The following is a 22,411-nucleotide window of genomic DNA, read 5'->3' as shown; positions in this document are numbered from 1 at the left end:
TGATTCACTATAGATTTGTTTCTAGTGGCAGGGCAAATACTATCTCATTTGTGCATGGACACAATTTGCATTGCCACTAATGTAAACTTTATTCTGCAGTCTAGAGGAAAAATTCTCATTTTAACAAAAATCTAGAAGTCAAAGATCTACTTAAATATTAGTTTTCATATAAAACTCTTTTTGAAAGCTACATTTACTAATGGGAATTGTGAAAAGTAGCTTGCAATAAAACCTGGGGAAAACAGAAAAACTCTTTTCAAGAGGAGACAGAGAAAACAGAAAATACATCATGGCAAAAAAAAGACGGATCCATGTTAAGTTTTGTAGCTGGAACTATGTATAGACTTTATCCAAAACTAATAATACCAGATAAAGTGAATAACGTGCTGGCCCAGTAGATTATTGTCCTGGTTTTGGCTAGGATAGAGTTAATTTTCCTCCTAGTAGTTGGTAGGGTGCTGTGTTTGGGACTTAGGATAAGAAGAATGTTGATAACACACTGATGTTTTAATTGTTGCAGAACAGTGCTTACACTAAGCCAAGGACTTTTCAGCTTCTCGCTCTGTCCTGTCAGCAGGCAGGCTGGGGGTGCAGCAGGAGCTGGGAGGGGATAGACCCAGGACAGCTGACCCAAACTGGCCAAAGGGGTATTCCATACCATCTGACGTCATGCTAAACAATATATAGGGGTGACTGGCCGGGGTGGGGGGACTGTCTGTTCGGGGATAGGCTGGGCATTGGTCAGCGGGTGGTGAGCAATTGCATTGTGCATCACTTTTTTCATACACGTTATTATTAATTTATTTTCTGACCTATTAACTGTATTTATTTCAACCCAAAAGCTTTCACTTTTTTTTTTCCCAATTCTCTTCCCCATCCCAGAGAGGGAGGGGGGAGGGTGAGTGAATGGCTGTGTAGTGCTTAGCTGCCGGCCGGCTTAAACCACAACAATTTTTTTTATCAATTTGCTTTCAACTTCGTTTTTAAAGTAAGGTGAGCTACTAGTAAGAGCAAAAGGGGCCTGGATAATACAGTTAAGATTTACAGATGAAACTATATGTATGCCCACAAGGTACATGCCATGAAGTATTATGCCAGTTTAGTTAATTAGTTTCTTTGCCTTTGCAAGTTGTAGTGTTGTTTGAGGACACAGAATCTGGCAATTGAAATGTTAATGTTGATGGTCAAAAGTCTGATACTTCACATACCAATGGTAGTTTGCCTCCTATTTGAACACCCAAGAAGATACCATCTTTTTTCTCTTGTAAACAGACTAGAGAGCCCAGCAAGCAATGACATCTTTGGCAATCATTAGCAAAAAATAATAAAATATAAAAGGCAATGTACATAATATTTCTCATATTAAAAAAAAAAAAGCAAACAAAACCGTTTTCCATGTATGCCATTTATATGGCATATACAATTTCCCTACACTTAGGTTTGTTCTTTGTTTTCCCTCCTTCTTTTCCCTAGTTTTCTTCTTTCTATTCATCTTCCTCTTATTTCTCTCTCTCTCATCTATCAGCTAAAAATTCTAGATGTTACAATGTTTGGTATTAATTAGTTGGTCTGTAACCATCAATGTTATCCAAGAATTTTGTAAAAACTCTTTTTTTTTTTTTTCCAGTGAGCTAATTTGCTGTTGCTGCTGAAATCATCATATATCTTCAGTTTACAGCTAAAACAGGTATTAACTGTTCTCTTAATTCAAAAAATCAGGATGCAAGAATCCACTGAATTGTCTGTTAACACCGCTGGAAAATTTTGCCTCCCATAGTTAGAAAAGGGACAGGAAGAAATGATATTTTCTTTCACATACTATCAGAGAACCCTGAAGACCTCTGCTCTTTCACATCTCCATGTAAGGAACACAGTAAAAACTGCAGCCAACAAAACAAAGAAAAAAGACATAATTTACAAGGAACTTATCCTCCAGTTCTCCTACTGTGTTTTATCATACATGTTTGTCTTTCAAACTGTAAACCTTGATGGTTTTGATATCTGCATGTTGTGCAAAGTCAAGAACAGTCATTGCTAAGTAAATAAGCAAATAATCATCAATCACAATAATAGAAGTTATACATATACATATGTGTGTAAATGATGTCTAGGCATTCAAAACCCTTGTTCTTTATTCCACCAGTGGTTTTGCCCTAAAATGTCATTATGCCTTCTGGAGGAACTTCTCTCTCTCTCTTTTCTTTCTTTCTTTTTTTTTTTTTTTTGTCATTCTTCAAGGAAACATGCTAATGATGAATCAGTATTAATCCCCCTGATTTACTTAGTGCTAGCATTAATCTTGACGAGCCTAGTTGTTTTTAATGAGGCTGGTACAATTTTAAGGTTTCATTTCAAGGACACTTACAGTAACATCACTTCATCCACCTACTATTCTACCATATAGAGCATTTAACAACAGCAACACAAATCCTGTAAGAGACATTTCCTTTATTATTATCTGAATAATGCATATTTAAAATTGTAGTCAAAAGTTTTAAAATTGATGTATGGTTTCCTTGGAGAACACGGTGTCCTTGGAGATTTTTTAGTACCTCATCCTGTGATATATTGTGGCAAAACATGTAAGAGACAAGTGAGATAGAAAACCGATAATGTTAAAGTATGATCATCTAACATCTACTATTATGTGTTCATTCCTCACATAGTGGAAGATATCTCCTGAGATCATTCTGCAAGAAGGGCAAGAAAAATCAGTGTAAGAATGTATTGGCTGGCACATCTACTCCATTTTGTTATTCTAGGAGTGATTGTTGTACATTGTTTTCTGAGGAAGCCTCAGAAAACAGTTCAAGACTGAGTCACATTTTAATTACTTTCTTTGAAATGTTATATATATAGATGCAGAAGACTTCAGGTTGCATTTTCTTTGCAAAAGCTCAGCCAAAATAATTCAGTTTCAGTCCAGTTTTCAGAAAGCAAACTCAGGAAAATTTCAATCTCCATAAAATAAAAAATAAAGTCCTCTGCAGTGTCCCTGAATATTCCATTCACATGCAGATAGATGCACGTACTATCAATACTATGGTTTTCACCTTTTTAACAAAAAAGATTTTTCACATTTTAGTGGCCAAAGTATTTGAGATGGTGCATCACCTCAAACCTTATAGAGAATAGGGGCTATCCCCACGGAGCAATTGAACAATCTTTTTTCGACCCATGGCTAAGGGAATGGAATATTTTCTGATAAATGCTTATTTCAGGGACTCTGCACTATGCAATGGATCTCTCTTCCCAGTGATCTTCTAGAGGGTATAAATTAGGAAAATGAATAGATAATATTCATAAAGGGAGAGCACACACTGGATAAGGACAAAAGAGGATCAGAGTCCTCATAAGGGAAGAGAGAATTCTTGTCTAGGGTGCAAGCATGACAGAGGCAAGGTCTCATCTGGAGAAGAGTTGGCAGATCAGGTGCATTTGTAAAAGTCACGTCAAGCTAGAGCTGTCTTTGGGCATAACCAATGCTAATGAAGGCTCAGAGCTCTCATTCTCCATCTGCTTTCTCATTGAGGGTACTAGTGATGATCTACTGGCAAGATCTTGGCTTGCAAGAGGTTATGGAGATCTTAACCCAGAATATGCAGCCTGTGCCAGTGCTGAATGATTGATACCTTTGTGACATCCAGCTTCCCACAGCTGGACTAATCATCACTGAATACCAGAGGGCACTGCTGGCATTTTTATTAAGGCAATTTAGAAATTTGGAAGTCTGGAGCATAAGATGAACTAAATGCTTTTGTGTTTACTTGTTGGAAAATAACTTCTATTCTTAGGCTGCTGAATAAATAGTTGTTAAGGTCAAACCCTGGAAATCAATAGATTTGGGTGCCTTCTGTCCTTAAATCTATTTTCAGCACAAGAAGCAACACCACTATCAGAGATACAGAGCTTTCATGGAAGTTAGGTTGGGAATTACAGATCCTGGAATCCTTGAGACCTGCTAGTCATTATACTAACCAACAGAAGCCTTAGCCTATGTAGAAATTAAAACATAGAAAAGAGTGGACTAACTATTGGGCAGAAAAAAAAGATGAAACAATTCTATTCCTAGTTTGCATCTATTGTAAAAATGATAGCAGTACAAAGGAAACTCATTACTGAAATATTTTGGATTTTTTACTAAATACGTGTGCAATGATATGTATCAATATATGTCATATGTTATGTACACGTAGAGAAAAAGTAAGAGGTTAATAGCCTATATCTTAATTTATTTGCCCAGAGAGGTTGTGGATGCCTCATCCGTGGAAGTGTTCAAGACCAGGTTAGATGAGGCCCTGAGCAACCTGATCTAGTGGGTGGAAGGGGGGTTGGAACCAGGTAACCTTTGAGGTCTCTTCTCACCCAAGCCATTCTATGATTCTATGATTAAAGGTACATAATAAAGGTACTTAGCAAGAATGAAAGTAGCTGCTTATAGTTGAGTTCTGTGGCTGGACTTCCCTCTTTTCCTGTTTTGGTATGTAAAAATTTTGGTACATACTTCATTTGGTGAGCTGTGTTAGCTCACCCACTTTTCAATTACTTTTATATCCTCTGGGTTTCCTGGAGCAGAGATCACCCAATATTGTGTTATGTTTCTCTTATTTTTGATGTAGAGAAATCTGCTTTATAGTAAGAATTGCATTTTAAAAGGGAGGGACAGACAGAGAGACAAATTTAGGTCAAGAAGCTGGTAGATAATATTTTAATGTTCTGTAGATGTCCTTGGTGGTCTGTAGATTGTCCACAGTTTGTATGTGGCATTGGGATGTGCCATTAACATTCAAAGTTGCCCATAGAAAAATGTATGACATTAATAGTTGTTGAACATACTACGTAAATACATATTTCAGAATATCTATTAAGGAGAAATTGAAACAGAGAGTACATTGTTGATAAGCTATATTGGAAGAACAGGCAGAGACAGGTTCTCTCTCTCTTGTAGTTAGAGGATAGACATGAAGTGGCCCACAGCATATATTAGTTTGACATCTTTTTTATATTTCCCAGTTCGTTGCTTCCTCCAGCATTCTTTGGTTTCATAGTATGTACACTGTTCTAGTATAGAAAAATAATACTGTATAAATAAAAATATAAATAATATATTAATATATGCTAATGCATATAAGTTGCAGTGTACTATTTTGCACACAAGCACTTTTTGGTTGATAATTTAAAGCATAGATTTAGGAACTCTCTTTTTTATTTTTGATATTCTGACGACTAGAAAAGCACAAGGGTATTTTTAGATGTGGCTGCTGCTGTTTCTGTTTTGCACCTACCGTTGCCTACTACACTACATACAAAACAAACAAACAACCAAAACCAAACCAAAACAAAACAGATTTGATTTGCATCCTCTAGTGTCTTTCACTGTGGAAATAAATTATCCTACTATTCCAGCAAAACACTTAAATATTATAAAAGCAAAAATTATTAAAAGTAGTGAAATTGAGTAAAAATATTGGGTAAGTTCTTTTGAGATATTATACCTTTTATGATTACTAGCTATTTAGAATAAAAGGGCGTATCTTTACCTTGTGCAAAATAGTATGACTCTCCTGACATTCCAGTAATTGCACCTATTCATTGACACCATCTCAATATTTAATCTAAGATGGAAACTATTTTTGATAAAAAGAATATATACATATTTTACAGAAACCCACAAATATCTAAAAATATTCTAAAAATACTAAGTGAAACAAACCCAGAACTCACATCTAAATATAAGGGAAACAACTTAAAATATCTTAAAAAGTACAGGTCTCAAAGTGGTAAAAGAACCAACATTTCTAAGTAAACATGGGCTCATGACCACCTCATGCTTATAAATCTGCTGGTAATAATTTTCCACTTTAGAATATTACCATTTCAGTTATTCACTTACAAACCCATACGTTAAAAGGTTGGTGGCAAGGATTTTGTTTTCATGTCTTCTGCATTGGAGTAAGAATGTGGCAGTCATCCTAACAAAACAGATTAAAAGAAACTCCTCGTGTGTAAACTACTACTTCCCCATATGACAAAATTACTTACAAAATATATGTACAAATGCTCTGTATGGCAAACTGCTGAGCTCTGGTATTGCAATATTACTTTTAGAGGTTAATAAACAACTTCAGAAGACTTTAAAACTGCAGTGATAATCCCCACAAAAAGTGTGTTTTCTTATAATTGGGACACATTTTTTTCTTCCACATCTTCCACTTGAGAAGCAGCTTGTGTTCAGCACAAAGCATGTGTTTCTTTGACCATTAAATGCTTCATTCCTTTGGTACAAGAATGATGGAGAGTCAGAAAGCATTTGCAGACAGCTGGTGCTGTAATGACCATCATTTTGCTATAAATGGGTAACACAGGATGTCTAACCTAAAGTCTGAGGTTCAGTCTACTAGAAAAATCTAGTCATGCCACATTAGACAAAGGACCTTCAGGATTTTCTTAATTTTGCTGGGAAATGACCTGAGTTAGAACTAATCCTCCAATGCGATTTGATCTGGCTCAGGCCTCCAAGCTGTTCAGCTCTCTAACTGCATGAACATTTTTGCTGTTGAAAGGGAAAGAGCAGTGAGGGCATGAGAATTAGGGCCCAAGTGAAAAATGAGACAGCTTCTTTTGATGAATCTAGTATGAATCTGTAGCCTCTGTTACACCAGGTATAACACAAACCCATGATGTGGAGTCACATGGAACTGTGTGTGTGCCTTATCTGAGAAGCAAGATACTTCCAAAATTTCCACACAAAATTTCATATCTTGTCAAGGGCAAATTTCTCACTTGGGTCTCATGAGATTCTTGAGAAAACTGGAGATATGCCCCAAGTACTTTAGTTATACTATATCTCCATTTTGTTCCCCTAGCAATTTCTTCTCCATTATTTTCCCTGTTTTGAGTTAAACACTATTTTTTGTTTTTCTTCTTTTTCGTTCCTTCTTTTGGAGTTTCTGATAAAGATCTAGGCTTACAGTTTATTGCAAGTATATTCCAACATCATGAACATTATTTCTGTTATAAATCAAGATGAAGTCTCCACAGCTATAGCATAAAGCATGCTTGAAATGAGGTTTATCTGGCCTTTTAACAGCTTCAGAGCTCTCAACAGGAATGTTTCAGTGACTTCTAGTGAGGGATGTGGCTCTGGTGAATTATTGCTAGAAGGTAGTTTTAAATATAAACTAACTTTTAAACCATCATCCATGTAGAAGGAAATAAAGTTATTGGATGAAAACCTGTATGCTATCAGTAAAGATTATGGCAAGCCATAATGAAAACCATACATGATTTTTTTTCTGGAGACCAACTGGTTGAAATCTGCTTCTGCATTCTACAGCACAGCAGCAACTATGCTACTTAAAAGGATAAGGACAGAAGGGCTCAGTAACAGTATATTGTGTCACTGTCCAATTAAGAAAAGCAAAATAAAGTTCCTGAAATAGCTTTCAATTAGCACTTATTACGTGCCATAGTATATTTAGTTTCTTAAAGGGCCATTAATTGTTAATATACTGCAATTAGCCCTTAAGTATGTGATTAATATTCTGTTAAATGCTTATTTAATGTTAGTTGGCATTCATTACCAATGAATAGATATCTAATTGAAGGCTGCTCCCTCCTTAGCAGAATGGCTGATCTCCTTTTGCCCCCTCCATGATTGCTTTCTGCTATTTGTTTTTCTTCAGACCATTGCCTTTAAGGATGTAGAATTATTCTTCTCCTTGTAGTTCAATCAGCTAAGCAGATAATAATCAGTATTTTAGTTCATAATTCTGATACAGAAAAGTGTGCTGAGATTATAGATGCATCAAAGCACACCAAATTTCATTTGGCAAAATGTATCTTAATCTCCAATGTACAGTGTTTGATGCCTGGCAAACAAGGCAGAGAAAATACAGCAACAAATAAGTATGGTAATATGATTGCTTGATGGAGAAAACTTTTGAATTGCTTTCTAACAAGATGAACCTGTTTTCTGCTAATGATACAGAAAGCAGATGCAAAATGGAGAAACTGTGAGAGTTATAAATCATTCACTTTTCATGAGGCCAGCACCCAAAGGTTGATATTCACATTCAAAATTGTCCTTTTTCAGTTTGAAGTCAGATAGTATAAAGGGAAATTATCAGGTTAATCGTTGCATACCCAAACTGAGATACATAAAAGGAGCCCAATATTCAACAGCAGCAATAACCTATACCTTGAAAATCCAACAACCTCTAAAGTGTTTCTTGATATGTAGGCAAAATAGCTAATCATTAAGCACAAAAGTTTTGAAGGACCTGCACTCAAGTTACTGAGTGGTAAACAAACAAGCAAATTCACTAGTATGTATTTCAAACCATTAAATGAAGTTTGAATATATTATCTTCTCTTTTAGATCTTTTGTTCCATTCAGAAAGAAGACAAGTAATGAAGAACTATGGAAGGAATAAGATGATAAAAAAACATTCCCAAGTTAATCATATTAATTTCCTTTATCCAGCACCAGCAGATAATCTCTAAATAATTAATAAAAAAAATCTCTGTTATACACCATAAACAATTACAATGCATAATGAATTTATTAAAATTGTGATTATATAAATTTGTTCTTGAACAGTAAAAGCAAAAGTGTTGTTTTCCTGCTTTGGTTCTCGTGCATACTTCCTTGCACTTCATGAAAAGAAAATGTCTACAAGAGGGTGAAATAATCTTTCCACTGGAGTTTAAAATTACTTTATGATGTACTCTAGTTCATTCCTGATTTTTAAAACAATTACAAAAAAGAAAACCAACATAATTAGAACTCTGACTGAATGCATTGCTTTAAGAAGGTTCTGCATTGACACTTTGCAAATTTCTCTGTCCATTTTCTTTGTTGTTTTCAGAGTATACAATACTTCAGTATGTTTAATTTCACTAAGCTCAGCTGTTCAACTGAAGAAATCTCAGAAACATTTCTGAGAAGATTCATGGGATGCTAGAAGTCAAACATTATGTCCATCTTTAAAGAGGCCAAGGGGTGAGGAAAAAAGAAAAGTCAGAGAACTGACAGCCAGTCAGGTTATTTTCAGTTCCTCAGAATCTGGAACAAATAATTCAGCTAACTATTTGCAAGATAGCAAGGAACTGAGTAATGCCAACCAATATTTTCATTCAGATTCTGGATAACAAGGTTAATAGTGAAAACAGGAGGTGTTACACATGATGATTTTTTGCAGTCACAAGCCATTTATAAAATAAATCTAGGGAAATATTGTTTTGATAAAAGTACTATTGAGTGGGGGTAAATTGCACTTAAAATTGTACCTACTAATTGTTCATTGTCAAAATGGAAGAAACCATTGAACAGGGTTAATTCAGAGTGTCCTTTGAGCATTGAATATCTTCACTGGTGATATCACTGATTAAAACAACATTTGTTAACATCTGAGAACTCCATGATAATGGGAGTGGAACAAGATCAGAATTCAAAATTGTCTTCACAAACTAAAGTCTCAAAGGGTAGAATGATATTAATTAAATACAAAATTTTACTGTTAGGCAGGAATAATTGGTTGTAAAAATGGAAACAGCAAGATGTTTGTAAACAAGCATCAACAATAGCACCACCTTGTGAAAAAAGTGAACATTTTTCTTGGATACATAGCAGATGTTTTGCATTCTATAGTTTCAATACAGTCCTCCCACTTTGCTCAGACTTGATGAGTAGGGGGAAACATTAAACAGAGTTCGGGCATTCTGCTTTGGAACTGATGAGGACTACAAGGAAAGCATTCAGAGACATCAGGGTCATGATTGGGAATGTAGCACCCAATGTAGCATCTTCAAAGAACAAGCGAAAGGATCAGCATTGTGTAAGTTAAAGGTGAAAAAAAAAAAAAAGGAATATATTGTTTGCAAAAAGGGAAAGGAAGAACGTGTTCTCCAGGTCTACAGTGAGTATGGGCCTATGGGCCTCATAGTAAGCCAAAAAAAAAAAAAATTTTTTGGAGGAAAAATCTAAGTCTAATCCTAAAGGTAGTAAAACAGTAATAGAACAGACCACCTAGAGATATCATGGAGTCTGTAACACTAGATGTTTTTGGGAACAGGCCGCTGAAAAATGAGTTAGTAGAATACCATTAAGCACATGTACAAGATAACCCCTCATAGCACCTTGTTTTTATCAGTAATCATACATTTGGATGAAAGATTCAGAAAATTTATTACCTGTGTGATCAGTTATACCAAGAATGCTAACATGAGTCATGAGACACTTGACAAATTTGAATGGGAGTCTAGACTCCAGTTCTCCTGTTTCCTGACAAGAAAAAAAAAAAAAAAGTATGGTAGTATGATGTGAGAACTTTTCTGTTGGACTAAATCCAGGGCTGTTAATTAATACTTAATATATGTACATTTCTTGAAAAAAAAATATTAAATTAGTCTTGTAGAGGAAACCTTTCAAATGATAAGGCTACTTTTTGTTAGATAAAGATCCAAACCTCTTTTTCATTCAAATTCACAAATCACTCATGGTATTCATGCAAGAATACATGGTTAGATGGGGTTGCAGATTGAGTTCTGAAGCTTTCAAAGCTGGTCCATGCTTCTGTCCATGCAGTCTGGCTATATAAAACCAACACAGGCTAGCATTCTATCCAATTATTCTGTTGGTGTTTTGTTCTCTGAACTCTTTAAAACATGAACATTTTGACTTTGAGCTTCAGATTAATTTAATCACCAACATCCTATTAATAGAGAACAACATGGCTTTGTGGGTTAGTGCAGCCAGAACTACTCTTGCCTGGCTACATATTCGTAGCCAGTTTGTCTGCGGGGAGATTGGTTCTGCAGTGCTTTAAACAGGTCACTCTCTTTGTGTTTCTGATTAATGTCTGCCTTACAAAGCTTGACCTAAATACATTGTTTTAAGCAGTTTTATCAAAAAAATGCTTCAGTATATCACTCACAATTGATTTGTTGTTAATTGTGATTACCCCTCATCAGTAAACAGAAGGCAGTGCTGTATGCATTCTGTTGATTTGTACCTGTCTGCTGTGGGTTAATGGCATGATTAAAAAACATTTCACACTGAGTTTCCAGCATTAGAAAAGCAATATTATTCAGTGGCTGACTTTTACCTTAGGCTTAATGTTCAACTCATTCCTGTGTAGCTTATCTGGAAAGAAGAATATTAACATTAACAAGGACAAGTAATTATATCTCAGCAATAACTAATATTATAGTGATATTTATTTGTCTCTTCACTCCCGTAATAACTTCCTGCACCTTAACTTGGCATCTCTTTTTTAAGCTTGTATTTGACATTTGAATATCTTTGAGAATTGAAAAAATGCCCCAAAAGGTACTGGTTTCAGGTGCTTAGACATTTCAAACTAGGACTTCCAAATGGCTGCATAAGTTTTGAATGATCTCATGTCATTACTTTATAGCTTCCTCTGACCCTTATTCTATTTTTATTATATGCTTTGTGGCCAAATTCAGCACAGCAATATAGCCTGTACTTAATTATAGCAGTACTGAATTGGATTTCAGCATCCTTTGACCTACCATTGTAATGATTGTTGCCTATTACCTTTTCAAGCTTTCACCCTATGAAGTTCAGTATTTACTATGGAACCCTTTAAAATTTGCCTGTCCTACATAACTGCACGCCAACACAACTAAATTTCACAGGAAATTATTAAGCAAACTAGGAATGAAAGAATCATGTCAAGGCTGTACTAATCTTGAACCCTTACTTCAAAACTGTAGCCATCTTAAAGTGATGAAAACGAACCTATAGCAGTTAACAATACTAATTTTTGATAGAGACTGCAGATTTTATTTTGAAAACATTTAAGAATAGGAGTGTTTTTGCATGTTTGCTTGCTTTTTCTCTTTAAGGAATAAAAATGTTTTAAGATGTTTAGGTGTGACAAGGTGATTCTGCATAAATCTGCAAAATACATGCAACAAAATAAAAAGTCCCTGTTTTCATTACAATTCCTATGGAGACATCATAGTTGCACTGACAGACAGTAAAGAAAAAAGGGGGTTATTGCATGTCCTACACTTCAGCTGACTATTAAGCCCTGCAGATTCCCACATGAAAAACATTGTGAAAAGAGAAAAGAGTGCACAGGAGGCAAAAGAATACATTTCTGAGCAATATACTCATGGTAGGATATGCAGTATTTTATTGTACTTCAGTTGATCTGTCATGTTTTTCCAATATAAAAAAAAACAAGCTCAGAATAAGCTAAAAAACCTATTCCAGCACGATTGGCTTATTTTCTCTAAATGTAGAGAACAAATATATATATGTAATACTCGATGTAATACTCGATGTAATACTGCTCATGTACTAATAATACTGATGTAAGTTTTCACCCATCTCTGTCCTTCATGATGTCGGCACACAACTCTCACTTTCTAAAGGGTGATACTCAAAACCAGCTACCAGCTTGCTCTATGCTCTTCTGATTAAGGATTTATCACTGACGTTTGCTTTATGTCCTCCTGATTTGGAATCAGCAGCCACTACCACCCAGCAATCCCAAGGACATATGAACACCTTTTCATTTAAAAATCTAACCAACCACTGTGGCCCACCTTCAAAGTCAGGTTTCTCACAGAGATGCAATTAGAAATGGACAGGAGACACTAAATATCGTTAGAACAAAAGCAAAGATGGAAGCTAAAACCTGCTTAATGCACTTTTTTTTTTTTTAAATATATTAATTATGTTGGCACAGTATGGAGATCTTCAGCAAACAACCCCCAATATAACCTTTATAATAGGAGATCAATAACAGTAACTTAGGAAAAAACAAATGCAGGTGTCCTTTTTGAACTTGAGAAGGTGGAAGGAGTTGAGCATAATTCACATTCTCTTCCACTTCACATTCCTAATCTCCATACTTCTGTCTGGCTGCCTGAGTAAACTCTCTGGATTTGATGGCAAGTGTAAAATGCAAGGTTAAGCAGAGATGATCATTTGGCCTTTATTTTTTTGTAGATTGTTCCTAGAATGTTTGCCTTTGTTCTGTTGTTTGCTTTTGGTTAAGAGCTGAGCTCTTATGGTTCACCCAGATGTGCCCTGGAGTCTTCTGTCCCTCCAACTCATCACCTGACAGCAATGATTGTATAGTGTAATTAAAAGTCAATGCTAGCTTTTGGGATGTATGCTATAATAAAAGAACCATCTGAAATTAGGACTTAAATAATGAAAGGTTCAGGGACGTGTAGGCTGGTATTTGTTATGCATTTTAATAGAGGAACTTTGTAGCTAATTGGAGGCTAACTAAACCCTTTGGACACATTTCAAGTCACGTCAGTGTTTTTTTTTCTCCCCAAGGAATCTGATAGGCCATGCAGTTTAATACTGCATTTTTCTATCTTAATTACCACATTGAGTTGTGCTAATGTAGGTTTACTTTAGAGGCATGTTGTATGATTATAACCCAGGCAAGAGTTTCTACTACAGGAATCAGAATCTAGTTTAAACAATATCTCTATCTGCAAATAGTAGAAGAAGAACAAAAATTAAAGACCAATTTGCTTCTGAGACTAATCCATTGTAACTTGTGTGCACATATATCTAGAGAAAGTAGGTAGTATGAGTTACTGTGACCCAAACCTGGTAGCTCACAAACAAGATCTTCATTATTCTGTATTTGAGGCATTATTAGATCTGTTTTTGTACAATATTACACATTCATTGGGCTGCAACAATTGCCCTTGCTATGAAGACATATTCTTTCTGATGGCACTGAACAGACTCATCAGTTTTAGGTCTGTTAAGCTGGTGAATGGAAATCTATATAATGCAGTGTTGTTTCAACTTCAAACATGTGGCTAACAGAAACAAACAAAAAACACGGCAATATCATTTATTTGCTGGCTGTAGAATTTCTGCAAAGCTGGTCAATGAACCCAGTTGGCTGACCTTCATAACCCAGACTGAAGTTAGGGAGGAGAGACACTTTTAAAGGAAAATTGAAATCCAGACATGTTGAGTTTCATAAATGTCTACAGGAAATGCTGAATAGTGCAAAAATCACTGACAGCAAAAAGTTCATATACTTTATAGTGGTATGCATGCATGTCTTTTTTAAGGAATTAAGAAGAGAGTTGAGCTTTAAAAAAAATGGTCATTAATGTGAGGTTAGCAAGTTGATCAAAATATTGTATTTATCTTTTCTTCCCTGTTTTCCCATGTGTTTGGAAGCAAAGTGGTTTGTGCGAGTTTATGTAGAGAGAAATCCCACTTTTGGGGTACTTCTGTAGTCAAAAGGGATGTTGGGACTTTTTTGATTAAGAATTCTACTAGCAGTATTCATACAATTCTCACCGATGCTATATCTTTTTCTACCTGCTTCTACTTCTTTTTTTTCTTTTTTTCTGCTTCTCAGTTTTGAGTTCATTCACATATTCTTTGATGTGCTAAGCCAACTAACACAGATGTGTTCATGTTTAGTAGTTACCATCACTCTTACCATTTATTTTCCTTACCTTAGCCTCCTGTGCTTTGTCCTTCCTATAAATTGAAAAATTCATAATTCTGCAATAATTTATGCTTCAACTATTTGCATTCCTTTATTTTCCCCATCTTCCCCTTGATAGGACAATCACAGTCTGACTAGTTTTTCTTTTTATTACATAATTTAATATAATACATATATTACATAATTTTAACACTGATTTGTAAGGTATAGCTATAGAAGAATTTATATTTAGTTATCCTATCATCTATGAGTTTAATATTTAGAAAAGTTTTCCAAAGTTATGTCAATTTAGTTATTCTTTTGATGATTAAGAATAATTCCTCTTTTTTCAACTCTCTGAAGACTAGCCAGCTTGTTAATATACAATGCCTGTATTTTCTAACTTTTCAGTACCTATTAACATTTACTTTTTGATTGGCAGCTCAAGCCTCCATCTGAATTCTCAGAAATAACTGGAGGATCATGAAAATCAAAGGTAATGAGAATGACAGATATGACACCATACTGTGATTGTGTCTGAGCTGTGCACAGAGGTCATCTTCTCAATTCATCTTTGCTTGGATTCCTTTTAACTAATCAGTTACCTTGTCCACCAAGTACATACATTTTTCTGATATTCAAACTTCATTCTTTTAATTGTCATAGTTTGGAAAAGGGTACTTTTTCCTTTTCCCTTTTTCTACTTGGGAAATTCTCTTCCTCTTTAAATATTATTTATTTAGTTTGAAACAAGTTCAGATAGTAAAGAAAATGCTAGAACATTTTGTACTTATATACATTTATGAAGTTATATCACAAAAGCGTTTGTTGATAAGAAACTACTCCACATTTTAACTATTAAATAGAATAATGTTATGGCAGTCTTATTAAAAGTATTCTGGCTACATCTACAGCCTTTTGAAAGAGCCACTTCTGGGATAATTAAAAATATTGCACTGTATTTTCCTGCATCACAGCCATTCTGACAGGTACTTTATGTACTTGTGTTCTCTTTGAGGTTTCTTCAGTTTTCATAACACAATTTGCACCATTAGGTCTGGCTTAGAACGTCACCTATGTTTAACTGGGATTAATGTGAATCTTCAAATAACCCTTTCTGGATTCTTTTTCTTCTGTAAAATGATCAGAAAGACAAAGCCCTTTCCCTTAATCCTAGGAGGTAGGAAAAAAAAATATTAGAATGTACCTCACACTCTCTTTCTCTTCATTGCTCTCCCCTTTTGTGATCAGTTCCAAGTGAATGGAACAGAGCTGGTTCTAGTCACTTGGAACAGAAAAAGAGGAAGAAAGAGCAGGGCTATACTATCTGATGATCCTTGCCCACTTTCTACCTCCCATTTGGTTAATCTTTGAGAACTAGTTGAGCAGTCTTTGTTTCTCCTCTCTGTTGATACACAGGCTGAATCTGTTTTTTTCCAGCTGAGCAATGGCAACAACAACACAGTTCTTGGTGAACTTTAAGCAGTTTCCAAAATATCATTGCTAAGCAAAATGCTGGATGCTGTTTTAAAAGCAAATTAAACTGAATAATATTAAACAAGCAGAAGAATCAGTAAAATAAGTTATTACTTTTTTTTTTTTTTTCCTAGTAGGATCAAAAGATCCAAACATTTCAAATATCCCTTTGCAGAATATTCCAAGGCACAGTGGTATATCACTTTGAAATCAGATGATAGATATAGTAATGTTTATCAAACCAATATGATTCAATCTCAAGCTGCCACTCAGAGCTTTGTATAAAGACAGTAAATACAACATGCTCATGGAACAGGTCACATACAGCTTTATATGCAAGAAGTAAGATCTGAAAAAAGTCAATTTCATGCTTGATCAGAAGCAAGTGACAAGAGGAAGGAAGGAAGGAAGGAAGGAAGGAAGGAAAAGGAAGGAAGGAAAAGGAAGGAAGGACAAGGAAGGAAGGAAGGAAGGAATATGAAGGAAGGAAGGAAGGAAAAGGAAGGAAGGACAAGGAAAGAAGGAAGGAATATGAAGGAAGGAAGGAAAAGGAAGGAAGGAAGGGAAAGAAAAGGAAGGGAAGGGAAGGGAAGGGAAGGGAAGGGAAGGGAAGGGAAGGGAAGGGAAGGGAAGGGAAGGGAAGGGAAGAAGGAAGGGAAGGAAAGGAAAAGGAAGGGAAGGGAAGGAAAAGGAAAGGAAAGGAAAGGAAAGGAAAGGAAAGGAAAGGAAAGGAAAGGAAAGGAAAGGAAAGGAAAGGAAAGGAAAGGAAAGGAAAGGAAAGGAAAGGAAAGGAAAGGAAAGGAAAGGAAAGGAAAGGAAAGGAAAGGAAAGGAAAGGAAAGGAAAGGAAAGGAAAGGAAAGGAAAGGAAAAGAGAAAAAAAAGAAAAGAAGAAAAAAAAAGAAAGGAAAGGAAAGGAAAGGAAAGGAAAGGAAAGGAAAGGAAAGGAAAGGAAAGGAAAGGAAAGGAAAGGAAAGGAAAGGAAAGGAAAGGAAAGGAAAGGAAAGGAAAGGAAAGGAAAGGAAAGGAAAGGAAAGGAAAGGAAAGAGAAAAGAAAAGAAAAGAAAAGAAAAGAAAAGAAAAGAAAAGAAAAGAAAAGAAAAGAAAAGAAAAGAAAAGAAAAGAAAAGAAAAGAAAAGAAAAGAGAAAAGAAAAGAAAAGAAAAGAAAAGAAAAGAAAAGAAAAGAAAAGAAAAGAAAAGAAAAGAAAAGAAAAGAAAAGAAAAGAAAAGAAAAGAAAAGAAAAGAAAAGAAAAGAAGAAAAGAAAAGAAAGGAAAGAGAAAAAGAGAAAGAAAGGAAAGGAAAAGAGAAAAGGAAAAGAGGAAAGGAAAGGGAAGGGAAGGGAGGGGAGGGGAGGGGAAGAGAAGGGGAAGGGGAAGGGGAAGGGGAAGGAGTACCCAAGACAGGCAGAATATGCTATGTATATTTGAGATGAACAATAAATCAGACTGGTTCTATCAGGCAATTTAGCACAGCGACATTTTTTCACAGCATGAAGTGAATGATCAGGTTCCCAGATATGAATAATGATCACAACTTGCAAATACTGTTTTTGCAAAGAAAGAAGGGAAAAAGCAAACAGAGAAAATGAAAGGGCAAAATCAAGAGCCTTGATGGGTCAACTGTTGGAATAAGGATCATTGGTGTGTCATAGCTGCAAGATGTCCTAGAAGCAGAAACATAACCTCCGCTTTTTAGCAGCTACCAGTGTTTTCTTCTCCTTTCAACCTGTGTGTAGAGGACTGTGTGAACTAAAACACCCTATAGAAGTGAGGGTTTGTACTGAATAATGTTACTGCTCTCAGCATGGTATTGTACCTATGATTGGTGATGCCAGCAGGTTCTGCATCAGGGACAAGGGCCGAACTATACCATTCATTTCAAAAAGTTAAAGCTCTTAAAGTAGAAGAATGTCCTAGAGAGCCAAGATGAATGGCTACAACCTCACCTACTCTCAAGCTCAGCTGGCAAATTTTTGAGAGGGTACACAGATATTGATACTCTCCAAGCATGTTGGCAAATTAAGATCTGTAGAGTGGCCAGCAAGGCAGGGTAAACAGACTTTACAGATCTGCATAATTCAGTTCAAGGATTATATACAGCTTATACATAAAAGAGTGACAGATAAAGCATTGAAACTTGAGGATTAAGAAACAGTACAGTGAAATTCATCATCATGAGTATTAACCCACTCACTTCTAGTGACAGGTAGTTTGCTGATGATTTCCTAGTCAGTGATATTAAACAGTACACTAACATTCATGGGAAGTAGCATGAAGCTCTATATCACTTTATTATATGGAGGTGGCTGTTTCATAAGAAAAATATGATGTTATTCTTCAGCAAGAAAACCAGAACAAAGCTAGTTATAAATACAGGGAAACTTTCCAAGACAAAATTCACAACATAAATTCGATAAATAGTCTTAAAGATAAGAAGGTAGCTAAAACTGAGACTAGTTTTGTCAAGATCATTCACAGCTGTGTGGAAGAGTACCCCAATTTTGTAGGCACACAAGTAAATTTGGAGTTGGTTTTCAAAATAATCTTTGTTCAGTCCTGCTGTCATTTGTCACATGTACACATTTGTCTATACATTGTTCCACCTCCTCCCCCCCCCCAAAAAAAAAAAAAAAGAAAGGAAAAAAGAAAAAGTGTTTCATCTGTGGCATTTTTGGGTTAAAAAGAAATGCAGTAGATGTCCTGAAAAATGACATGGTCTAGCAATTTGTTAATTAGGTACATATGGCTGCTGCCAAGTTTGGAAAATTCAGATCTAGAGCCTCTAGTAACATATTTACAAAAATGAAATAGCAAATACAATTCTGTACTCTCTAAACTGCTACCCTGAAGAATAAAAATTAGTCAAAATTACTGTAGTATCGTATTTATTAATGACTGACAGCTAAGTGCGTTGGATCAAGGTGAGAAGCTGTCTTCCTTCAGATTTTGTGTATTATTAGTCCACTTATCACACTTTAAAATAACAGCATCCTCATCTACTGAGGAGTGGGGGGAGAGAGAGACTGTCACTTAGAATTATATACTAATAATTAACATTTGTAGTAATAGAAATATTTTTGCGCATAGGCCTTAAAATGGTATCTAGTGCCTAGAGAACAGACATTACTTCCATTTTGCAGACAAGGAAACTGACAAATGCCCCAAGTTATTAATATTAAACCTATATAGTAAGATAATATGAATGAGCAGAAATTAGATTTTTTCTTCCTTGAGAAATAACATTGCCAAATGAAGAAGCTATGCAACCATGCACTGAAATCTGTTAACAGAGAACACAGGAAAGACAAAGACATTGCTACCTCCAGCAGGCACTCACGGCAAAGAAAAAAAATCCCATGTAGTGGAGAGCTATCTCCAGAAGGATTCAGTTATTCTCCTTTCTGACCTCACCTCACAGCTACATAACTGAGGATGTAAAAGGAGCAACAGCTTCCTAATACTACAGTTAATTTCTGAACAAGATTTCAGTAGCCTGAGGCAAAGATCAATTTATTAAAAGGTAACATTTAAATGTGATTTTTCCTTTAGTTTCTGTACAAGCAGGAGAGACAGGAAAGAAGAAGTTTTTTTCAACATGTCATGATGTTTTTCTTACTGAAATGGCACTATTATGTCTTCCGGGCACAACCTAATCTTTTTATTTTGTGTATACATCTTTGTATTCCGACCATTAGCCAAACCACTGGGTACTAAAAAACTCTAATGTAGCCCAAACATCAGATGATAATTCATAGTAATACCACCAATAATCAAATAAAGAACAAACTCTGAACAGAAGTTCTTTAACCAAAGTTTCTATTTGATTCACTCTCTCCCATATACCTCCTCTGGGAGGATACTGTAGCCACTTTTGATATAATTTTCTTCCTGAAAGCCCAATGATTTAAGTATATTATATTTAAGTTCCTGTGCTTTATATTAGAGTAGATAAGGTCAGAATGGTAATTTTAAGCTTTGGAGGGCAATTATTAAGCTTTGTGCCAGCCTGTACCTCCAGCAGGAGTTGTATCTATAGTGCTGAACCAGTGTCAAATTTGCCTTTTGCAAGGATGACCAGCTCTACAGACAATCCTGCATCTTCAAACACCTTTAAATTGGGATTTTTCATTCTAAAATATCCATGGAAAAACATATATGCAAAATCCACACATATGTTTATGCTGAACACAGGAAACAACTGCAAAGTGCAAGGAAACAGGGAAGAATTGACTTGGAGACTGAAGACTTCACTCACCCATTGCTCTGCCCAGTATAATAAGCACTCCAGGACATGCAGTGGCAGTGAATGCAACTGCCTAGCCATCTAAAACTTGTTATTTACTAGATAGTTTGAACTAGCAGTGTTCTCCACTGGTGCTGGTGTTCACCCAATCTCTCTCCTTCTGTTCCTCATCAGAGGGAAGCGAATGTTACAGGCATATTTTTTGTTTGTTTGTTTGTTTGTTTTTTAATGTCTGATCTCTTCCTCAGAAAAATCCCTTAAATACATTAAAATATTGTCCTTTTAAACAGCCAGTTAATTGTCACCAGGTATGTTTAAAGCCCATTACTTTTCTTTACACCACTCTTTACACCACTGTTATGGGTGTATTTTAATTTCCTCATAGAACACAGATTCTCAGGTGAAATGCTACCAAATAAGGAAAAAAGATAGCTCATCTGAGGTCATTAACCGATTTCAAACAATCCTTGCTGGTGCTTATGATACCTGAAATAGTCTTCCTACCAAATTTCATTTCCCATTTTCATGTATGATAAGAACAGCAATAAAATGAAGACTTTTCCTCAAAGTTATAATGACACTTTCACAGTCTGTCATTTGGTGTTGCCTCCAAAAGCCAAGGACACTTTTTACGATCCTCAGGTTAATTTATTGTTTATAATGTACAGAAATTCATTTAATCTCTGGATACAAGAGACATAAGTGCCTTGGTCTTTCTTTTTTTTTTCCTTTTTTAATGACTTCATTTAAAAATCAAAACTTCTAGCAGTGTGAAATGTTACATCTCACATCACTGCATGTAGAAATAGCCAGCAGAGCTTAGTTATTATAGATGATGCACAAATAAATTTCATAAAGCAGCCATTATGAGGCTTATGATACAGCTCTCAGGAGGTGGTCCAACTGTCATTGATTTCTTCAGTTATCTTTGTGGGACACAGCATTAATCCATTTACAAATCCAACTTTCCAGTTGTCAGGTTCCTCCAGTGTCAGGTTCCTTTCAAATGCGAGGGTAAACAGCAGCAGAAAAGACAGCAAACAGTAATGAAGTGTAAGCCTGATTCACCTAGTACAGATCCCTGATGATAAACAAACACACAGTGGCCTGCTACTTCAAGACCAGAAGGAGCTATTTGCATAGCATTTAACAAAATTAAAATCACTGTTGGCTTGTTCCCCAAAACAATCCAAACTTTTTGGATTTACATTAGGGACATACTAGAGTCAGTGCAGAACAGTAATTACAGCTTATTTTGCAACTTTGAAACCATTTCATGTAACTGAGGGAGGGAAAGGAAGGCAAGTGGGAGCCATAGGCTTTGAGCTAGGATCACATATTCCTCATTAAAAATCCATTGTGCTTAGAGAGATGTCCCAATATAACATCAGTTCATTTGGATACAGCTTGTTGGGGAGACTATGAGTACTGTCACTAAAATATTTTTCCCAGTATGGGAAGAGACGTACCACTGAATGTACTGAATCACATTTATCCTGGGGGTCTTTCTGATGAGTTAGTTTATGCCAGAGAAAAAAAGAGTTAAATAAGGTCTGTGAGAAACTCCATTACCCCTTTGTCTCCTCCCCTCTTCCCTAAAACGTGTAAACAACAGAATGGCTCCTTTGTCTTCTGGACTTGCAACCACTTACCTAGAACTGTGGCTACCTCTTCACCAGAAAAAGGGTGTTGTTTTTTTTTTCCGTGAGGTAAGGCATGAGTCCCTTTGTGAAATAAAGTAGAGGCTTTTACAGATCCACCACAGGCTTGAGGCAGTTCTAAGACTGCTTGGTTTTTTCATGGGAAAGATAGGCATAATTATTTCTCACATTTGTAACGCTCCGTTAAAGAAACTAATGACATATCACTTTTGCTTCAGTAAAAGATATGGCCTTTCTAGTCCATGCTTTTATTAGGCAGAAAGCAGAAAGTCTACAGTGAAATCTGTTTGTATTGGCCTGAGACCAGGGAGCTGTTTTAGTAACACCGTGGAGTGAGGTGGCTCTGAGGAAATAGGAGCTTCAGAAGTTCTGTGATCTCCCCATCCTGCCTGCACTGCTATTATGCTAGAACTGCTGGGAGTAGGTTTGCCACTGATCAATTTACTGTTTTCAGATTTCCACTTGCACTTGGGTTTCCTTTAGGGCAACAGAGTTTCAGGGTGAAGATGCAAAGAGTTTCATGGAAGTCTTATTTCTATCTGAGTATTTTATGTGCTTGCACACTTACATATGTT

At 35.8% G+C, this 22,411-nt stretch overlaps 1 long non-coding RNA gene across 3 annotated transcripts in view; it reads left to right on the top strand.

The window, feature by feature from the left end:
• Nucleotides 1-276: 276 nt before the first annotated feature.
• LOC308189052 overlaps nucleotides 277-22,411 on the top strand; it is a 34,797-nt gene continuing 12,662 nt past the window's right edge. The window contains exons 1-3 of one of the 3 annotated variants that reach the window (XR_013945984.1): nucleotides 277-751; nucleotides 1,628-1,687; nucleotides 14,899-14,952. This is a non-coding gene — a long non-coding RNA (uncharacterized lncRNA). Of the gene's footprint in view, nucleotides 752-1,627; nucleotides 1,688-8,380; nucleotides 8,605-14,898; nucleotides 14,953-22,411 lie in introns of those variants that run through there. The other 2 variants (XR_013945986.1, XR_013945985.1) reach the window with 2 other exon arrangements.

Source organism: Anser brachyrhynchus, assembly GCF_964034855.1.
Source record: "Anser brachyrhynchus genome assembly, chromosome: 2".
NCBI lineage: Eukaryota > Metazoa > Chordata > Aves > Anseriformes > Anatidae > Anser > Anser brachyrhynchus.
This window is presented reverse-complemented; position numbering and strand designations above follow the sequence as displayed.